Source organism: Lagopus muta, chromosome 1, assembly GCF_023343835.1.
Source record: "Lagopus muta isolate bLagMut1 chromosome 1, bLagMut1 primary, whole genome shotgun sequence".
Classification (NCBI taxonomy): Eukaryota; Metazoa; Chordata; class Aves; order Galliformes; family Phasianidae; genus Lagopus; species Lagopus muta.
Genome location: NC_064433.1, coordinates 138,788,173 through 138,806,667, shown reverse-complemented (window position 1 = coordinate 138,806,667; position 18,495 = coordinate 138,788,173). Strand labels below are relative to the sequence as shown.

The 18,495-nt window shown below is 41.1% G+C and overlaps 1 long non-coding RNA gene across 3 annotated transcripts in view; it reads left to right on the top strand.

Moving 5' to 3' along the window:
* The window catches only part of LOC125688434 (uncharacterized), a 41,193-nt gene extending 26,301 nt beyond the window's left edge, over window positions 1–14,892 (top strand). Inside the window, exons 3-5 of one of the 3 annotated variants that reach the window (XR_007374722.1) lie at window positions 5,409–5,549; window positions 5,908–6,107; window positions 12,132–14,892. This is a non-coding gene — a long non-coding RNA (uncharacterized LOC125688434). Of the gene's footprint in view, window positions 1–5,408; window positions 6,108–12,131 lie in introns of all 3 variants that reach the window. The other 2 variants (XR_007374721.1, XR_007374720.1) reach the window with 2 other exon arrangements.
* Window positions 14,893–18,495: the final 3,603 nt, after the last annotated feature.

Here is an 18,495-nt window from a genome sequence, read left to right as displayed (position 1 = left end):
ATACAGGATAAAAATAAAATTACATTATATCTGTATCCATGAAAGCTGTGGGTGGGTGGGAGGGCTGCTGCCAAAGCCCTGATTTTAAGCTTCATGGGAGAACTGGGGAGAAATTGCAGCTCCTCAGTGAGATTGATTCCACGACTGCTCAGCTTGATAAGCTCAGTAAAAGATCAGCAGAAGAAAATTCCTAAAACCTGTGGGGTTTTTTTGTTGGAATAAAAGACCGTGTTACGAAACTGTAGTGCTTCTCGTTAGTAGCTTTGCAGTTTGACACAAACATTAGCTGTCAGCTGATAGTGGTATTGATAATTTAGTATTTCCGCCTCTAATTAGCAAACACAATTTTCCACAGAAAATAGGCATATTTTGCACTGTGTACATTTTTAAATCTTGATATAGGTTTTCTAGATAGGCATATAAATTGGATTCAGCAAATGAATGGTTGTCTATGTTTCGGGGATATAAAAAATGTTATTGTGTACATTTACTTCACAGTTTGAGAATTGAAGGGCACAGAGGAGCTTTTGGCTTGTACTTCTTGGCTTTAAAGGCAACTGGAAAGGCTACATCAGGCTTCGTTGTGTTTTTCGTGTAGATCCCCATTTCGTTTGCCATCTCTCCTCCCTCTTTTCAGACTGGCTTTCAAACTCCTTATGGACCTGATACAGGATTGCTTTAGGAGTTTCCTTATAACCAAATCCTGTCACATGAGGATACTGCTAAGAGGAGAGAAAGCCCTAACAAGTTCTATCAGTGCCAAATTACATTCAGTTTTTGAATTTTCACTTGGCATGGTAACATTTCCAAAGAGCAATTGTTTTACAATCAGAACTTCTGCAGCCTGTTCACTTCTTTTTTCTTACTTAGCTGTTCAGAGACCATCAGACACCAAGCAAGCCAATAATGTCTGTCCATCCAAACAATTGTATAGCAAAAACATCAAATGAAACAAACTGTCTTTTCTTGCAGGTCCAAATTAAAGAGGCAAAATTATCACTAGAGATAATTCATTTGCATGGCAATTATTATCTCTTCAATAAACATCAGGTGTTAATGCATTTAAAAATCCTGATTTTAAGAAAGATTTTCTTCCAAGATAATCTTTCAGTACTGGAAGATACGGGACAGAATTTTTATTAAAAAAAACTTTAAAAGTACTCAAGAATGTGTTAGTTGTTCCTAGGTGCTTGTATATAAAGTCATGCTAAGGGTTGTGTTTGTAAGTCATGAGCTTGTGCCTGTAACATTTGGATGAGAAGCTAGTCTCTTTGTAGGCTAGAAAAACAGTGCATGGAGTTTTCAATGAGTCTAACACTAGAAATCTCCTGTAGAATTTTTAAGATGCTCTCAGTAAAGAGATTAAGTCGTTTACTGCTTTTCCTGCAGATCTAATTGAAAAGAAAATAAATTCCTTTACACACAACTACAAATGTGCAAAAAGATCACAAACACAAAACATCCTTCCTAATATCCATGTTACCTGTGAAAGTCCTGAGTAAGAGCCATTGCTAAATCCCCCGGCTCTGATGGAAGAAAATATACAATTTGCTAAGAAACTGATTTTGGTATGATACTTGTGAAAGAGATCAAAAAGAACCAGTTAATGCATCTCTCAGGATTGCATAGATACCTGCAGGCTCCATCCTTTGTTTCAGGGCTTGTGTGCAACGTGGAAGTGAGAAAATGACATTAAATGAATATTATTTGGAGCCTCAGATTAATTGTTTTTATTAACAGGACATTGGCATTTGAACATTTCCATCCCTGTAATCTCCAGATATTCAGCAAAGTTTAGACAGTATTAATTGTCCTTATGTGTGGACAGTGTCTCCCTTGGTTCTCTTTATAGCTGGAGGAGAATACGACCCTATTTTATCAGCCTACTTTAGGTGGTATGATTCATAACTTTAAGATGCTTTCTTCTCCTTCTTGATCACAAAAGCAGACAGTGACCAGCTCAGAAGCACATATTTATATAACAGATTGCTCAAGTTAGGGGGAGTGATTCCTACACAAAAGCACAAGCGTACACACTACACCTGGATGCACATCCCTTCTCCTGTGGTCCACTGCCGATCTCAAGTGACAGCTGGTCAAGCAGTGCCATAAGGCCCTGCTGGGCTGCAGGCAGCTCCCAAGGCCTTGTTTTAGCAGTGGTCAGGACCCCTCAGAGGTTTCCTCTCTCCCTCTTCATCCATTCTTGACCTGGAAAAAGAAGATACAGATTTCAGGACTGAAAATCACAGCACCATCTTTTCTTCCAGTTTTACTTTACTGTTGTAGAAAATTATTGCACAGTTTTAAAGCAAAACCTCCACTAAAAACCCAAGAGCCTTCTCTAGTTACAGCCCTATCACTGTGTTAACACGAGCAGTTTAGCAGTGCATGGCACGTTGTTCCCACTAAACACAGTTGGTGGGTGCAGCAACAGGGGGACAGGTAACCCTTCCTCATTGTGCTTTGACTTTGCTTTCAGGTTATTTCAAAGAGAGGTTAATAAAGACTGTTTCTCTTTGAGCAAGGCTTGCTTTCTGTGATCATTTTCTGATAATATCATTTGTTTTCAGCCTGGTATTAGGGTTGTGGAATGAGGTCCCCCTGGACACCCATGACTTTGTGCTTTACCTGGCAGTAAACATCTCAGATCCTTCCCTTGTCATTTGATCTGGGATAAAAGAAATCTAACCCTTTCTCAAGGAAAATAAAGAAATAAATAAATAAAAGGGGGAAAAAATCCTTCATTGGGGGAAGGAAAGCTTATAGCAAAGATGGGATGCACACTGCGGTGGTTGCCATTTCCTGGCAAGGAAAATCAAGCCCGAAGGTCAGGCTGTTTATTAAGCCAACAAAATGTTTCACTGTGTGCCTTGTGCCTGATTCTGCAGCAAATGGCAGAAACAACCTTGAAACAACCCCATGTGCCATGAAAGGGCTGAGAGAGCAATACAGCGCTTTAAGCTCTAAGAAGAAACCTCTGTGACAGCTCTGGTGCACATTTGGTGTGCTTGTAAAAAATCCAGTCTCAAATAATTTATTGTGGGTGTAATGAAATACGTTTAATTTGATAGAAAGTTCTTGATAAGATACCCGCAGAGGCAGCATGTGGATGTTTCCTAACTGGCATTTGAGAAAGCCAACATGATTTAATCAGCACTCATTTTAAGTTGACTTGTAATTGCCTGCACAGGAAAGGTAAAAACTGAGTTCCCCTGTAACTGTGCGATTCTGTTCTCAACATCCAGCTGGAATATAATATTGCTGCATTGGCTTGCAGGCCTGTGGGGTTTAAATAGTGTCTGCAATCTGGTGCCATGCTGATTTACTAATCCTTGATCTTAGTTGAACATGATCACAGTCCCTGCTTCTGTTCATAAGGGATAGGCTTACTGTTAATTGACAGGCTTTGGCGTCCTACCAAAAGAACTGCAATGTAGAGAAGGAACTAAAACTGAGCAGAGGATGTATCTGACAAGCCAATTTGAGGGGGAAAAAAAATCTATTTAGAAGATCTTTTTGCCAAAAATTATTTTCTATTTTATTGTTTCATTACAACTAGGGTATGTGATTTGCATTTTAACATGAAACAAATAAAAACAGAGTCATCTGAAATGTGTTTGCAGGGTGATTAAGTAACTAAGACGTGGTGTTTGGAATCTTCCCAGCTGCTCTGCTTTCCATGTATTTAAGTCTTGTGTGAACTTCAGTGCTCGTGTTTGCTTGCAGAGCTAGTGTGTCATTCTGCATGCTATGCATACGTACACAGTCTCACACTTGTGATATTGCTCAGAGATTTCAAAGTGATTGTATCCATGGGTTGGGGCAGCTGCCATTTTATTCCAAGTTTGAAATTTGATGGAAAAACATTAACAGGCTGTAATTTCTTTTCCAGTTACATCCCCCTCCCTCCCCCCCAGAAGACTCAGGCTTATTTATTTTTATTCAGAACTGTTTTCCCCAAGTTTTGAACCCTTTCACTAGCTTTCTAAACCTGGCAAAACTTCAGAGAAAGCATATTGTGAGGGCAGGCTGAAATCCTCTTAAATACATTTGCCTTCATTCCTGCTGGCCTTGCAAACCTCAGACATATTAAATTGAAGGGCAGTGCTTAAGTGAGTGTGGCATTCTAGCAAACTGATATATTCCACCAGACAGCTTTGTAGCCTTCAGTATGGCTGAATGTACCAACATAGGTATGCCTGTGTGAGGGCAATGAGATGCTGGCACAGGCTGCCCAGAGAAGGTGTGGATGCCCTACCCCTGGAGATGCTCAAGGCCAGGTTGAATGGGGCTCTGGGCAGCTGAGCTGGTGGGGGACAGCCCTGCTTACACTTACAGCAGGGAGGTTGGGACTGGATGGTCCTTGAGGTCCCTTCCAACCTGAGTCATTCTGTGATAAGATTCTGTGATGATACTTTTAATTCTGTCTTGTGTTTTGGGTTTGTCACTCACATAACTTTGAGCCCACCAATATAATGCCAAATGTAAGTGGTTTGAACTGTGTGGAAACTACTTGCACTGTGAATCACACTTCGGGGAGCTTCACAGTTATGGTGATCAGCTTTTAGGTAATATTTTGAGGGTTTTTGGTGGCAAAGGCTGTGAAATAAGAGTCATCTCATAAATTTGTGTGTAGCCCATCGGTGAAGCTTGTGGATAGTGAGAAGAGATGTTCACATCAACTAAATTACGTTAAAATTGTATGTGGACACTCTCATTCAAACTTAACATCTGGAATTAACATCTGGAGTGAATCTGGAGACAACACTCAGCCATTAAAGCGCAACACGGGTTTACTTTATTTGCAATTCTCAGAGCTGCCTCCTCCAGGAAGTTCCTTCTCACCCTTCATTAATAAGACCTGCTCATGAGGGTCACCTGCAAACAACTGACAACTTATAAAAATATTTTATTGTTAAAAGTACTTATTTCAAAAATAGATTTGTGCATTGGCAGAGGCTTTTGACTAAAGTTAGTAAATGTTAGGTACAATTAAGTAGCTCACTAATAATTCGAAAATGGGGAAAGGTATCGGAAGGATGCTTTAAAAGTCTTGAGTTTGAAATGAGGGCATTTATGTTCAAAGACAACCCTGCAAAAAAAAAGAAAAAAGAAAAAAGTATTGTGGGGAGAATGTAATGTATTTACAGAGCTCAAAAGGGTGTGCTCTGTGAAGGTATTGATAGGCAGTCTGTCCTTTTTTCAAGTCTTATCTTCAGGGTAGCAGAGCTCAAATGTGCCAAACACTTCTCGTGTTCAACTCTGATTGCATCTGTGCAATTTTCTCTGAGATTTATGTCTGGTGTAAATGAAAGCAGTGGGCATTTGATCTCATTGTCTCGTTATATTTAACATATTTGTTAGATTAACCGATTGCCTAAATGTTTTTATTCTTATCACATCTGCAGTGCCAGAACTTCATGGATCAACAAAAGGATGTTGGCAGGACAAATAACCAAGTGACTGCTGCTTCAGGCAAGAAATGCAGGCTCAGAAGTGTGCCTACTCCATCCAGAGAGAACAGAGCTCATGTACCTACTGAATTCATGGTACTGTGAGGGAGGGACAAACATTGTTCTAAGATTTTTCTTAGATCTTGGATGTGCATCACATTTTCACAGTTCTTGGATGTGCATCCCTCATATACATATTTTGCTTCTTGTTTAAGGAGAGACCTTGGAAAAGGCAAAGGCTTCTGAAGCAAGGAAGGCAAAAGAAGCAGCAGTGGGGCAAAAATATGTGATTTTACTCCTCGACTTTTGTCTCTTAGAGAAAATGTTCTAGCAGAATATTTCTGTACCGTGGTACTTGCATGTGCTCTGCTACCCCAGCACGCATCCAGCTTATCTGAATGTAGCTGTAAATCACAGAAATAGGAAATCAATTGTTGCTGTCTTTGTGTTGCAGTTCTTAATTCTAGAGGCTTTTGGTACGTGGTGGTTTGCTGGAAGTCAGATTTCCTTAGCTCTCTGAAGGGACTCATGGGGTCTAATGTTTTTCTTGGTGTACATCTGGATCGGAAGAAATAATGTCTGCTCTTGCCTGGATGCTCCTCTCTCTGATGTGAATTGGTGTTTGGGGATACTGCTGCTGGCATTCCAGAAGAGGTGAGTTATTTGGTCCTTGATTGTGCTTGGTCTTAAAAAACCTTTCAGCATCACCCAGTGGGACTATAAGTTCCTCTGTAGCCAACTGGGCCATCCATTGGGTCATTGAAGTGGTCTTTATTTATGTATTTGTTATACTGCACTTGCCAGGGCAATGTCAAACTAAATTAAATACTATATTTTCTCTGAAAATGCTGCTCTGATACCTGAGTGGTGGATGTGGGAGACAGAAACCAGTAATGTGCCTTCCTACATGTTTTTATTTGTCTAGTTTTAGTCTATCTTCCTCAAGTGTTATCTCTACCATTAATCACCTGTTCATTTCTCATGACTGCTGTGGCAGAGAGAAGCTTCAGAAGGGTTTTGAAAGAGAAGAAAACATGAACCTTATGAATCAACTCAGGAGCTCAAACTGAGGCTGCAGCCCAGCCAGAGAGGGGATGGGATCGGTGGAGTCGAAGTAACAAGAGGCAGTGTAACAGAGAATGGCACAGGGTTAGATAGGAAGGACAAGACAAAAGCACTGAGTGTGGCAGAATGAAACAAAGACTGGTAAACTGGTTATAGGGCAGAATGTCAGACAAGGAAATAGGCATTTACCACTTTGCCTGTAAGACAGCTGTGTAAGCTGTCTGTTCTAGCTTCACAGTCAGACATCGGAGCAGGAGTTTTCTGTCTGGGTTGTCCTGGAGCGTGCACTATTCTTTGGTGTTCAGAGTGACCAGGAATTTTCAATCTCTCTAAATTTTTGAAGTATGCTTTTCTACTCATGAGAAGAGAAACTCCTGGACAAATGACAGATCTTATCACTGCAGCAGCGCAGGAGCAGAGGCTTCTTGTCTCAGCACAGGCACTGTGCTGAGATTGCCAAGCTCCATGGCCACATGTGTGCCCCCGTCATGCTTCTTTCAAAACGCACCAAGAAGGTGGAGTCTGCATATTATAAAACACTGGTAATTTTTAATTTTCCTCTTACCCAACTTGAATGTCATTGTTTCCCTTATGTGGGCCTTCTTTGTTCTCCCCCATGATGTATTTTCTTACCCAAAAAACAACTGGGAAAGTTTGAAACTGTATCCGTCTCACAATGCCTACAAAATCCACACCAATTAGACATCTCATAAACCACAAATCCATGCTCATTTAAAAGTGGGTGGGGGGAATTGCCCAAGACATAGAGTATCTTGCCAAAGTTTTGTTCAGAGCTAATTTTTTTAATGAGGCCTTTGTTGCTGCTGTTATTTTTGTTTTAAATCTTTGAAAATAGGATTTGACGCTGATCTGCTGAAAGGCCTTATCCAGCGGTACTGCTGGCACTAAGTCACAGGGTAAACACAGTCCTGCAGTACAAGTGACAATGGACCACAGCTTGAAAATTATTGGCCCATCCGCCCAGGAGTGGGAGCTTGTGAACCACTACCTTTGAATCTCCTTCCTGTTTCCTTTCTGAATTTCATCATGAATGATATTAAAAGCAGCACTTCTTGCTTTTGGCCGTGTAACTGGAAAAGCACGAGCACAGAAAGGCATTACCTTTAATAATCATCCTTACTCAGACACTCATCCTGCCTGATTTTCCTTTCCTTCTCTTTGCACACAGGCCTCCAACTCTCCTTGCCCATACCCTGTAATTCTTCCAACATTGATCCTTTCATCCTGCTCTAGTTTCTCCTAGCAATGTGGCCCACCAATGTGCTGAGCAGGGGTTGGAGCAAGCAAGAGACAATGGCATCCCTCCATCCAATGCCACCTTTGTGCACTGGTTATCAAGAAGCACTGGATCTACTCAGTGTGGTGTGATAGTAGAGCATCAGGTCTAGGAGGAACTTCATGCCCCAGTGAGCCTTGATTCAAGAATACATCCCATGGTAGACAGGGTCTTTCTTCCCTTCTGGCCAAAGGGAGCTTGACTCCCTTTGTGCCCATCCAGCAAGATGCTTCTGAGACACAGTGGTTGTATTGTATCTTTCACCTGGAAGTATAGAGAAGGCAGTGCTGAGGGTCTGATCTCCTGCATTTGTTCCTTGGATGCCCTCCTGAACATGTGAGCTCAGGCTCTTGCTTAGCAACATCATCCTGCATGGAATTTCCCTCTCCTTCTGGAAATGCTGGACATTTCTCCATGGTTTGGACTGCTGTGACTGCTGATATAAACTGGCTTGCTATGCTGCCACACCTAGTTTGATGGGTTGATGGTTAGACAAGGTGATCTTAGTGGTCTCTTCCAACCTTAACGAGTCCATGATTCTGACTGCTTTTGTCTGTGCCAACCATTGCCTGTTTTTACCTGCAGTTTGCAGCCACTCAGAATGTGTGAAAACATTGAATGTGTGAAACACTGAATGTGTTGTGAGGATGTCTTTGTTGTGCCACCACTGCCACCACTGCCACCCAAAAGGCTGACAGATTTGTGTTGGCCTTTCAGTCCCTCTGATCATTTGTGTACTGTTTGTAAGGCACTTTATCATCTTGGTCATTCCTTGGCTTTATTTAGCATTTATTTCTCCTCAACTCATTCCAAAATCTAATATTATTTGGTCTATTGAGATTGCTAAGTGTGAACAGAATGTTCATTTAAATTTATGATTGGAATGTTAATATTTTCCTGTATTTGCTTTGTATTTTTTCCAGAGGACTTTCTGGAAGTATAGCCCCTATTTGATGAAATAGATTGCTGCTAAATGAACAAAGGACTATCAAAGATATGATTATTTGTTTGTGGCAGAAATCCCATTTAACAGCAACTAGTCCTAATGAACTCTGTAATAAAATAGATTTGCTTGTACATTAGTGTTTTTGTACTGTATTTTTTGCATGAATTGATGAATATTGTGATCTGTGTGTTTGTATCTGTGGGAATTTAAGCCTTAGCATGCACATTTGCTGCGCTTGAACTGAGAGATCCCAAATATGCAGGCACTGTTTGAACTAATTGCCCCAAATCGGTTAAGTTTTGCATTTTCTCTGTGTGTAGATGTAGCTCTTAATCATAAACAAAAGCCCTCTGTGTAACAGCACTAAGCAAAAAAACAAGAACCATTGTAATTTGGGCTTCAGGTGTTTCTATGTATACGCACTGTAATTAGTTCATAAGTCCTTGTCACAGCAACATTCTTCATGCACACCTCAGCATCTTGCTTGCTACAGGTTTTGGGCTGCAAAAAGCTGTTTTGAAAGCTCATTCTTCAGATTCAGCACTATCTCACGGACTTACTTAGTTTATCAGATGTAATATCTTCCTCATTATACTATGGTATTGTTGTACTGACTCCTATGTTTATCCCTTTATAAACATCCTAGGAGAGCTTCTTTCCCTTTCAGTATTACTGGCTTTTGTTTCTATTTGTTTGGCTGGTTTTTTTTTTGTTGTTGTTTTCTTTTTCTGGGACCACAAATAGGAAATGGTGTCTATCTTATCTTATGCTCGTGCTACTTTTTTTCTGCACATGCTGTGACTCTTTCTGCTAGAGCACAGATTTGTCATGGCAAATTATACATAGCTCAATCTCATGTGGATTTCAGTGCTTTAAGCTGCAGAGTTCCTTCACTATTTTCATTAGAGTCTAGCACCCTTCATTAAACGCTTTTCTTTCTATTACGGTTTTAAAAAGAGTCAATACTGTTCTGATGTTTCTTTGGTTGCTTTGTTGCAGACTCTACAGATTTTTTTTTTTTTGCAGCAACATGTATGCAAGCTACTATTTATACAGTGCATGTGCTGAGAAATATCACAGATCTGTTTACAGCAAGAGATGGGAATTTGAGAAGTACTCTTCATATTCTCCCTTTCATTCTTGACTCTTGCTATATTTCTCAGGCTAATTCTGTGAGGTCTTTGTGACACGATTCTTGTTATTTGCTATGATTTATTTTGGCCCTGTATTGGTGAGCTGGGGACTGCCCAGATGGTTCCGAAGCCCATACAGCTTTGTTTGATCAGATGAAGCCATTCACAGAGATGCTTTTCATTGCGTTACAAGAGCTCTGCCCACACTGTGCTCTGCTGAGCCCATCTTATCTTCAGCAAGTGAGGGAAGCACCTTCTCATTCTCATTGAAATGAAACTACATGAAGGGAAATATGGCACTGAGAAAGGATAGAAGAGGCGGGAATCCATTTTGTCTGTTTTTATCTTTTAGAGCTTGGAAATAGGTGGGTCAACTGTGCTGCCAGACCAAAGGAGAGACAGCTGATGTTTGCTGATGCTAGGTATGCAGTAAGGGAGACTCATAAAGAGTCCTTCTGCAGCTCTTCTGATGCTGAATGGCGCTGAGTATAATCCCACTAGAGGCTGCATAAACTATTTATTGAGCTGATGCAAGAGGAAGATGGGAGCTTGGTCCTTCCCTGCCCTGCCCACAGACAAGAGTTAGCAGAGCTGATGAGGAAGGGGAAGAGGAGGCGCCATTCAAAACACACGAGGCTCCATCCTCTCAGACAGCTAACCTGATGAAGAATTGCATGATAATTCTGCTGAGTTATCTCTGCCCTTCACACCTTTCTCCACCATACCTGGACTGTAAAAGGCAAATAAAAGTCTTTCACATACAAAAAACAAATGCATGAACTCATTCAATAGGTGTGTTGAACAAAAGAATTTTGCGTGGACTTCCCAGCTCCAAATTGCAATTTCTGCCTGTAACTAAGCAGTTCTTGCAACGTTACAGGGAAGAATGGATAAATCCCAGGTTAATGGTGCATACATCTCTCTATTTCGGTACAGCAGGACAAAACATGAAGTAGCTGCTGCACGTAGAAAAGATGAAGCACTGTGGTGAAAAGTGGAAAAGTGTCCTCATTCAGTTTAAAGTGAGGGTATAAGTTCTGGTCCTAACTCTCAGAAGGGGGTGCTGTTACCTCATCTGATTCCTTTGTGTTTTATATGTATATCTCTATGTTTATAGGCATATGTACATATATGAAAACCCATGGGGATTTTAAAAGCAAGCCAAAACATTTGTGTCCTCTTATATTCTACTCTAGCTTAACTTTTTCAGAACACATCTAAAGAAGTTGCTGCTTTTGTTTTGACGACTAACCAGTGCAGCATGCTAAAATAAAATAAAATAAAATAAAATCATTAGATTTACAGCAATATGTGTTTCTTTTGAAAAGTATGAATATCCACAAAAAAAAAAAAGGGAATAAAAGGCACATAAAAATTGGTTTTTTTCAGACAGTACTTGGAAAACAATCTACTATATTCAGGAGGTGAAAAGAATGTATCAAAGTAAGTGAATATCAATGAAAAAGCACAGATTGGAAGCAATCTCTTTTACTAAGAAAAATATATGATATTTTGTATTATAAAATCCGGAAATAAAAACCTGTGCATAATGTTGCTGCATTGCTGCTACTTTTTTTTTTTTTTTTTTTTTTTTTTTTTAACTCCAGAGATTCTCTGATTATTAAAGCTGACTTGTTTGCTCCTCACTCCTCACTTACTTAATTTACACCTGTATAAATAAACAAATAAATAAATAGTTGTGTATGTCCACCTTGGGCACATTGCCACTGAATGTGTCTTGTGGCTGACTTTCTTCTTTTATTTCCTGACACCTGCCCAAACCTGTAAGCACTCAAAGATATGCTTCATCTGTCCACTACCAAAACCCTGTTTTGGACAAGGATTCCTAGAACAGGAATCTCTCTCCATTGCAATCCAAAGGAATGGCCAAGCTCATGTGCTCAATGCCTCAGTTGGACTGAATACAACAAACAGTAAAAGCGATGCTTTTTTCCAAGCGTCCTGCAAAGTTAACCTAGTATCTTTGGCAGGTAGTAGAGCTCACCAGTAGATTTCCATTACAGTCCATTAGGAAACTCTACTCTGCTTGTTGATTGAATGTACCCGATGACTTAACTGACTGCCTTTCACACAGGAATTCTCAAAGTAGCACCTACTTTAAATAGGGACTTTCTTTTGTGGATGTTTGGCTAATGGCGCTGAAATGATGTAAAAACACAAATCCTTGGTTTCCTGAGGACTGCCCATTCTAATTTTCTTACACTTTGTCTCCATAGTGGCGATTTCAATGCCTGACTGCAAGAGAGGGGATATGAAGGCTCGTCATAACACAACATCATCATGACAATAACCCTGGTCTCAGCTGAAGTTTGGATGTAGAAGGAATTCAATGTGGAACTTCAGTAGCTGCTCTCTGTAAGCATTTCCCAAGCACTTGGAGCCCTGTGAATTTTTCCTGGTGACACAAGAGAACTGTGTTTGTTAGGGTCTTAGATGCCTGCCTTAGGGTGAGATGAAGTGCCTCTGAAGATGCATGTTTCTTTCCAATGAGATAAAGGAACCCCGGCTTCAGAACAAGACATCTGAATTTAAAATGCTAAAACATGAATCCCAACTGAGATCCCTGGGAAGTCAGTCTGGCAAGGTTCAAGTGATTTTTACTGTAATTGTCTAGTCACAGAGAACTGGATAGCATTACATTGTCTATTCCTTTTTTTTTTTCTTTTTCATGTTTCCGAAGTGACTTTATAACCTCTTCTTGTTGAAGCTAAGCTAGGACAATAACCACACACAGCTTATATATACATTTAAAGTAACACTTGAGAGTAAGCAAGGGACTACTGACATATTTACTGTTAAGCACATGGCTAAATTTCTGAAAAGATGAAACTTGAGGGGATTAGCTTATATGCTTAGGCAGTAAACTGATTTCTTAATGTATGGAGTATGCTAGGGATTCTGGACATGCCTAACAATGCAGAGAGTGAACAAAAAATAGACTTCTTCAAAGACACAGCATCTAGAGAGAGCCAAAGGCAGATGTCACTTCATCAACTCCTTGAAGCCCCTTATGGAAGAAGTGCGGTTTTGAGAACACAAGTATTGTTAGATAGCATTCAGAATAGTTGCAGGAAGACTGGCAAGGAATAAAGACCAGGCATTCAGTTTGATGGCTTTATATTTGTACTTTGTAAAAATGTATTTTGAAAAGCAAGGAGTTTGGTTATTAGGATCTAACTTAATAATGTTTGTAACAATCTCATCTAGAATTGTCCACTATCAAGATTTTAGTGATTTGTTGTAGCCAACAATGACCTTGCTTGCACTCTGTGCTTGTAATAATCTTCTAATTACTAGAGCTCAAAATCTCTGGGAGTAGTTTTAGAAATGTCCTGGTCTACTGTCTAGAAGAATCACTCCATTTTGCATAACTGAACACGAACGACCAGAGGAGTGGGGTTAGGATGCATGTTCTGGAGGCATCTCTAGGTGCTAGAGGGTCACTGCTGTTCAGGTGGTCGTCATCCTTGGAAGACGCTGCGTGTGGAATCCCTTTCTGGTGTGGTGATATGAAGGTTCACTTTCTGTCCTCATGTCCAGGGTCTGGATACTTTTTCCTGGCACTCAGAGCTGAGTGAAGCTAAGGCTTGCTCCTATCCTGCAGCTACACAAGGGCAAGGGCTGAGGTGCCAGCTGGAGCATGTGACCTGAGCGCAGTCTCCCATGCTCTGAGAGGTGCTAGGCCAGGTCTTGACTCCCAAAATAAGCAAGCAAAGCTAATAAAGTGGATATGTAGCAAAATCAGTGTGAAGCAGACAGTGTCATTGCCTTCTATCGGAATAATGCCAGCAGACAGAAGGAACTAAACCTGCACATCTGAGTGGGGAGAACTTCTCATTACCAAAAGCATTTGAGAGGTGCAGGAATAAAGCCCTAATGATGCCACTGATAGCTTTTTTTGCAAGAGAAGTAGATCAGTCTATGTTAGAGAAGACTGATATAAATCCCCACAAGAATTTGAGTGAAAAACAATGATGCCATTTTAGATTTTTGCCCCATTTTAGACCTGTGTCATGGTCCTGGGCATAAACATCTTGTTCGTTTGGTACAGGTCACGCAGCTCAATGAATAAAGGTAGCACAGCATCTTTTTCCTCTTCGCCATCCATTTGTACTCTCCCTGGCATCAGCTGCAGCACACATTGCTGTGTGCATATAATCACATACCGGGGGGGTCATTGAGTCCCTCCATGTCTGACACAACTACAAGGCTGAGTTCTCCAGTACACGTGGATAAAACCATGCTAAAATACAGACCATGAGATTCAGTATAAAGTGATTTCAGATGTCTCCCAGCACTGCGCTGGTGTACAAACAGCTGCAATTGGAAATTCTAAGCTACAGAAAATGGGAGATGGTAACCTCTTGTGCACAGGATTTAAAACTATGGGATCATTGACCTCAAATGGTTTACGTAGCCTGGGAAATCGAGAGTTAAGCAGCTTGCAAAGCTACAAAAGCCAGCCACTAGTCTGGAGAATAGGAGCCTTCTTCTAGTTTTCCTGCTGATATTCAATGTTGTTTCAATCAAAGTACAGGTAGCACTTGAAGAATGACAGATCTTGTGAGCTTTATATACCAGAATAATGAGATTATGCTTCATGACCCTGCTGCATTTGACTTTTACATTAGAGAATATGATTCAGGAATTCATTTGAACAATCCACAAAAATAAAATGAAAAGACTTGGAAAAAAAAAAATGCTGGTTTCTTATTAATTGTACATTGTAACTGACTCATGGGAGAGGAAGAATCATAATGAAGAAAATCAGAAATAAAAGAGACCCACAATGCTCATGTGAATCGGTACTGAAAAATTACAAAAATATCATGAAAAGCATAGAAAACCATATTTCTCTTACTAGATTTATTCTTATAATATTATCACATTTAAAAAAATACAATTTTAGAAAAAAAAAAAATGAACTATAGCTTTTTGCAGTGATAGGCGACAGGTCAGAAAAGCATTTCAGAATAATTTTACACCTTTTAACCTTAAAAAATACTTTGCTGACAATTGAGAAAGGGCCTTAAAAGAAGCGCTGATAGGCATTCTCACAGCAGGGTTGCCATGTCCCATCACATAGCAGAGGGTTTCTGCATAATGTATCCTGTAATAAGAAGTGTACTGCAAATCACAAGGCTTGAGTAGCAGTTTTAAGAAAGTAATCCTTGGCATGAGCTGCTATTAGTGATGACACTGGAAGTTTGTTACGGAAAACTCTTTAGAAGGCACAAAGAAGGTAAACTGTCTCAAATCTCGATTTGAGCCTTGAAAGAACTAGTTTGTCATAGAAATTTGTCTGCATTTGAATATAGATTTAGTGGTCTCTGTCTCTTCATTTTTGCTTATGCTTGGACAGCCCTGTTGAACGAAAAGCACAGAGTTTGGCTAAATGAAGGTCACTTCTCTCTCATTCTGTGCTGCAAATGGCAATTGTTCAGAAAGTGTTTTAACAGTTACCGGTATTAATTATGAGTGCTAATACAATTAGTGATTGCTGAGAGTCCCAGTGTTGCAAAGCCTTTACAAATGGGGTAAAAACTTGGGGGGGGGGGGAAATCCAGTATAACAAAGAGAAAATCAGCCCCTCAAAGCACAGCAAGCTACATTCACGTTTTAATAGGTAGGCTAATCAAAATGGGATGTGAATCTAGAAGAAACCTTCTGTTGAAATTAATTTTATTTTTGTCTGGAAATGTAAATAAAAGAAAACGTGAAGGGGCCATTTCCAGACAAGTTCTTTTCAGTGTTAATGATGCAAATCAGTGAAGTTTCTCAGTCCCTGAGGGATCTTTTTGTCTTTCTCATTTCCATAAGAATGATTTTTAGGTGATTAAAATAAAAATCTAATGGAAATAAAAATTCTTTATACTTTTCTCACAATACAATTTAGTTGGTATCTGGGAGAAAAGGAAAAAAAAAGAAAAAGGAAAAAAAAAAAAAAAGAGCAGAGCTGTAATTGACTTTAGCTCTATAACAAACCTTCCTAAAAGAGGATTGGTCATAAAATAGTTTTATATTTCGAATGGAGACATTTTGGTTGCCTTCAGTAGTATATGAGAGAAGTTGCAGCCATCTGAAAGCTTGATGTTTCAGTGCATCCCAAGTGACAGGGAATGAAATGTGTCATTGTGCTGTTTTCTAAGTGAGCAGTATCAGAAAGGGACATCCATACATATGAATTAAAACTTTGGCTTATGATGTTTTTGACAAAGGACTTTTTTCAGAGCTAGATTCTTGTAGGATTGATACTGAAATCCTGAAGGAGTGCTGGTCATTTGAAATGACTCTTAATGCCATCCTTCTTCCACAAATAAACGACTATTGTGACAGTTAAAAGGTATCGGTATTTGCTATAAACTATTTGCTATAAATTGTTCAGGGCTCAGCAAAAAGCAGCATCACATAGCGACAGGACTGGAAATGACCCCAGCCTGGAGCTGAATTAGTCCCCATGGGATCCTCTTCTGCTGCCAATGAGCCTACATGGAGACTCACATTGTCCCAGGTCTGTGTTGCAGGGGAACAGAGTACTTTTCGGTATTGACTTGCTGTTTCCCATCTGACGCAATACACAGCAAGGTCACTGTCTCCCAGCTCTTCTCCAATTCCTCACTGGATCATTCAGAGGGTGGTGATGCACTGGAACACGTTGCCCAAGGAGGTTGTGGATGCCCCATCCCTGGAGGCATTCAAGGCCAGGCTGAATGTGGCTCTGGGCAGCCTGATCTGGTGGTTGGTGACCCTGCACATAGCAGGAAGGTTGAAACTAGATGATCATTGTGGTCCTTTTCAACCCAGGCCATTCTATGATCCTATGATTCTATGATCCTCCAGACACTGAGATCTCTTCACACTCCTACCGGAGTCATAGCTGGTGGGCAGTGGAAAAGATGAAATAGGATCATATAATGGAACAAAGCAGGCTGTAGCACTTGGCTTCTCTTAGGGAAGACTTCCCTTAGCTTCTACTCCAAGATTGTATCAAGATCCTTTTCACGTGAATTTCAGGACTCAGCAAAGTGAAAAGATGAGCTGTTTGCCAAATTACTCCTCTTGGGGCAGATAAGCAAGTGGCCTGAGATCTCTAAGAGCAAAATGGGAGAATTCCACATATGGCAATATTTTTCCAGTGCAGGACTTACTACTTTGGAGGTAGGCATCTAAAAAGATTTTGTATTCTTCCTCTTGGGCCATCCTTTCTCTGCAAATTTTCATAGAATCATAGAATCATTGAGGTTGGAAAAGACCTCTCAGACCATCTAGTCCAACTCCCCCACCATGCCCACTGACCATGTCCCTCAGTGCCATATACACACAGTTCTTGAACACTTCCAGGGACAGTGATTCCACCACCTCCCTGGGCAGCCTGTGCCACTGCATCGCTACTCTTTGTGAGAAGAAATTTTACCTGATATCCAACCTGATGCTGTATCCCCCAGAGAAACAACACGGGCTGGGATAGCTGTAACGAGATGTGCAATAGTGTTGCTTTGGAAGTGTTGAGAAAGAACATCCAGAACTATGAAATTTTCTACCACAGCTTGCTAGAATGGCTAGAATGAGGACTCACATTCATTAGTACACTCATTGGTAAGGACTGTGAAAAGTTTCGCTTCTTGTCCTAGAAAATAAGCCAAAGACAGACAGCACTGCCTAGATTTCAGTAGAGAACACAAAGAAGAAGGATAACGTAGTTCCCAGGTGCTCCCTGAGCTCCTGTTACTGCTGTTTCTCTCACTCTGGTGTTGCCTGGTGTGTGACATTTCCTTAGCACAGCCTTTCATGGAGGGAACTGGATGCACGTCGTACCTTCATTATGGTTCTAACAAGGATTTTGACTTCCTATGGAAAAAAATAAAATAATAATAATAAAAAAATAGGTGGTGGACCAACAGTGGGGCTGCTCTTTGTTTCTGTTTGCAAAATTCAAGTTTCGGGTCTGCACTTCACCTTCTTCCACCATTGGCACCTGCACCTAAACCTCCCAACCCAACACCTGGCGTGAAAAACCACCCGTGGCACTAAAAGCCACCGCATACCTAGGGGCGCCTGAAAAAGTTGGCGTTGGGAAAGCCTCCCCTCTGCCTTCTCCCTCCCCCCGGAGCCCGCTTTGTCCCCCGGCGACGAGGCATAAAGGCGTGAGGCCGGCCCTGCCAGGCGGCCCGGCGGGCTGATGTCAGAATATTTGCGGGGGAAGAAAGCGGGGCGGCAGCGGTCGGGGCAGCTCGGCCGTCCGCCCCACCCCGACATTCTTCGGGGCCGGTTCCCACAGGCGCGGAGCGGCACCGGGGGTCAGAGTGGCCGAGCACAAAGGGAGACCCCCCGCTGCCGGGGCCAGCGTGCTGGGCTGTCACCGCCGCTAATTCATGGCTTCACCTTTAATCTCGCAGATCCATTATAGGTTAAAAAGAGACCCATTTTACAGCTGACAAGATTGAAGGGAGCGCAACCCAGGAACCGGGGGGGGGGGGGGAAGGGGGGAGAAAAAAAAACGGGGGGGGGGGGGGGAATTTGGGAGCGGGTTGGGAGAGGAGTAGAGAGAGAAATAACCCCAGCTAAAGTTTGTACAATTAG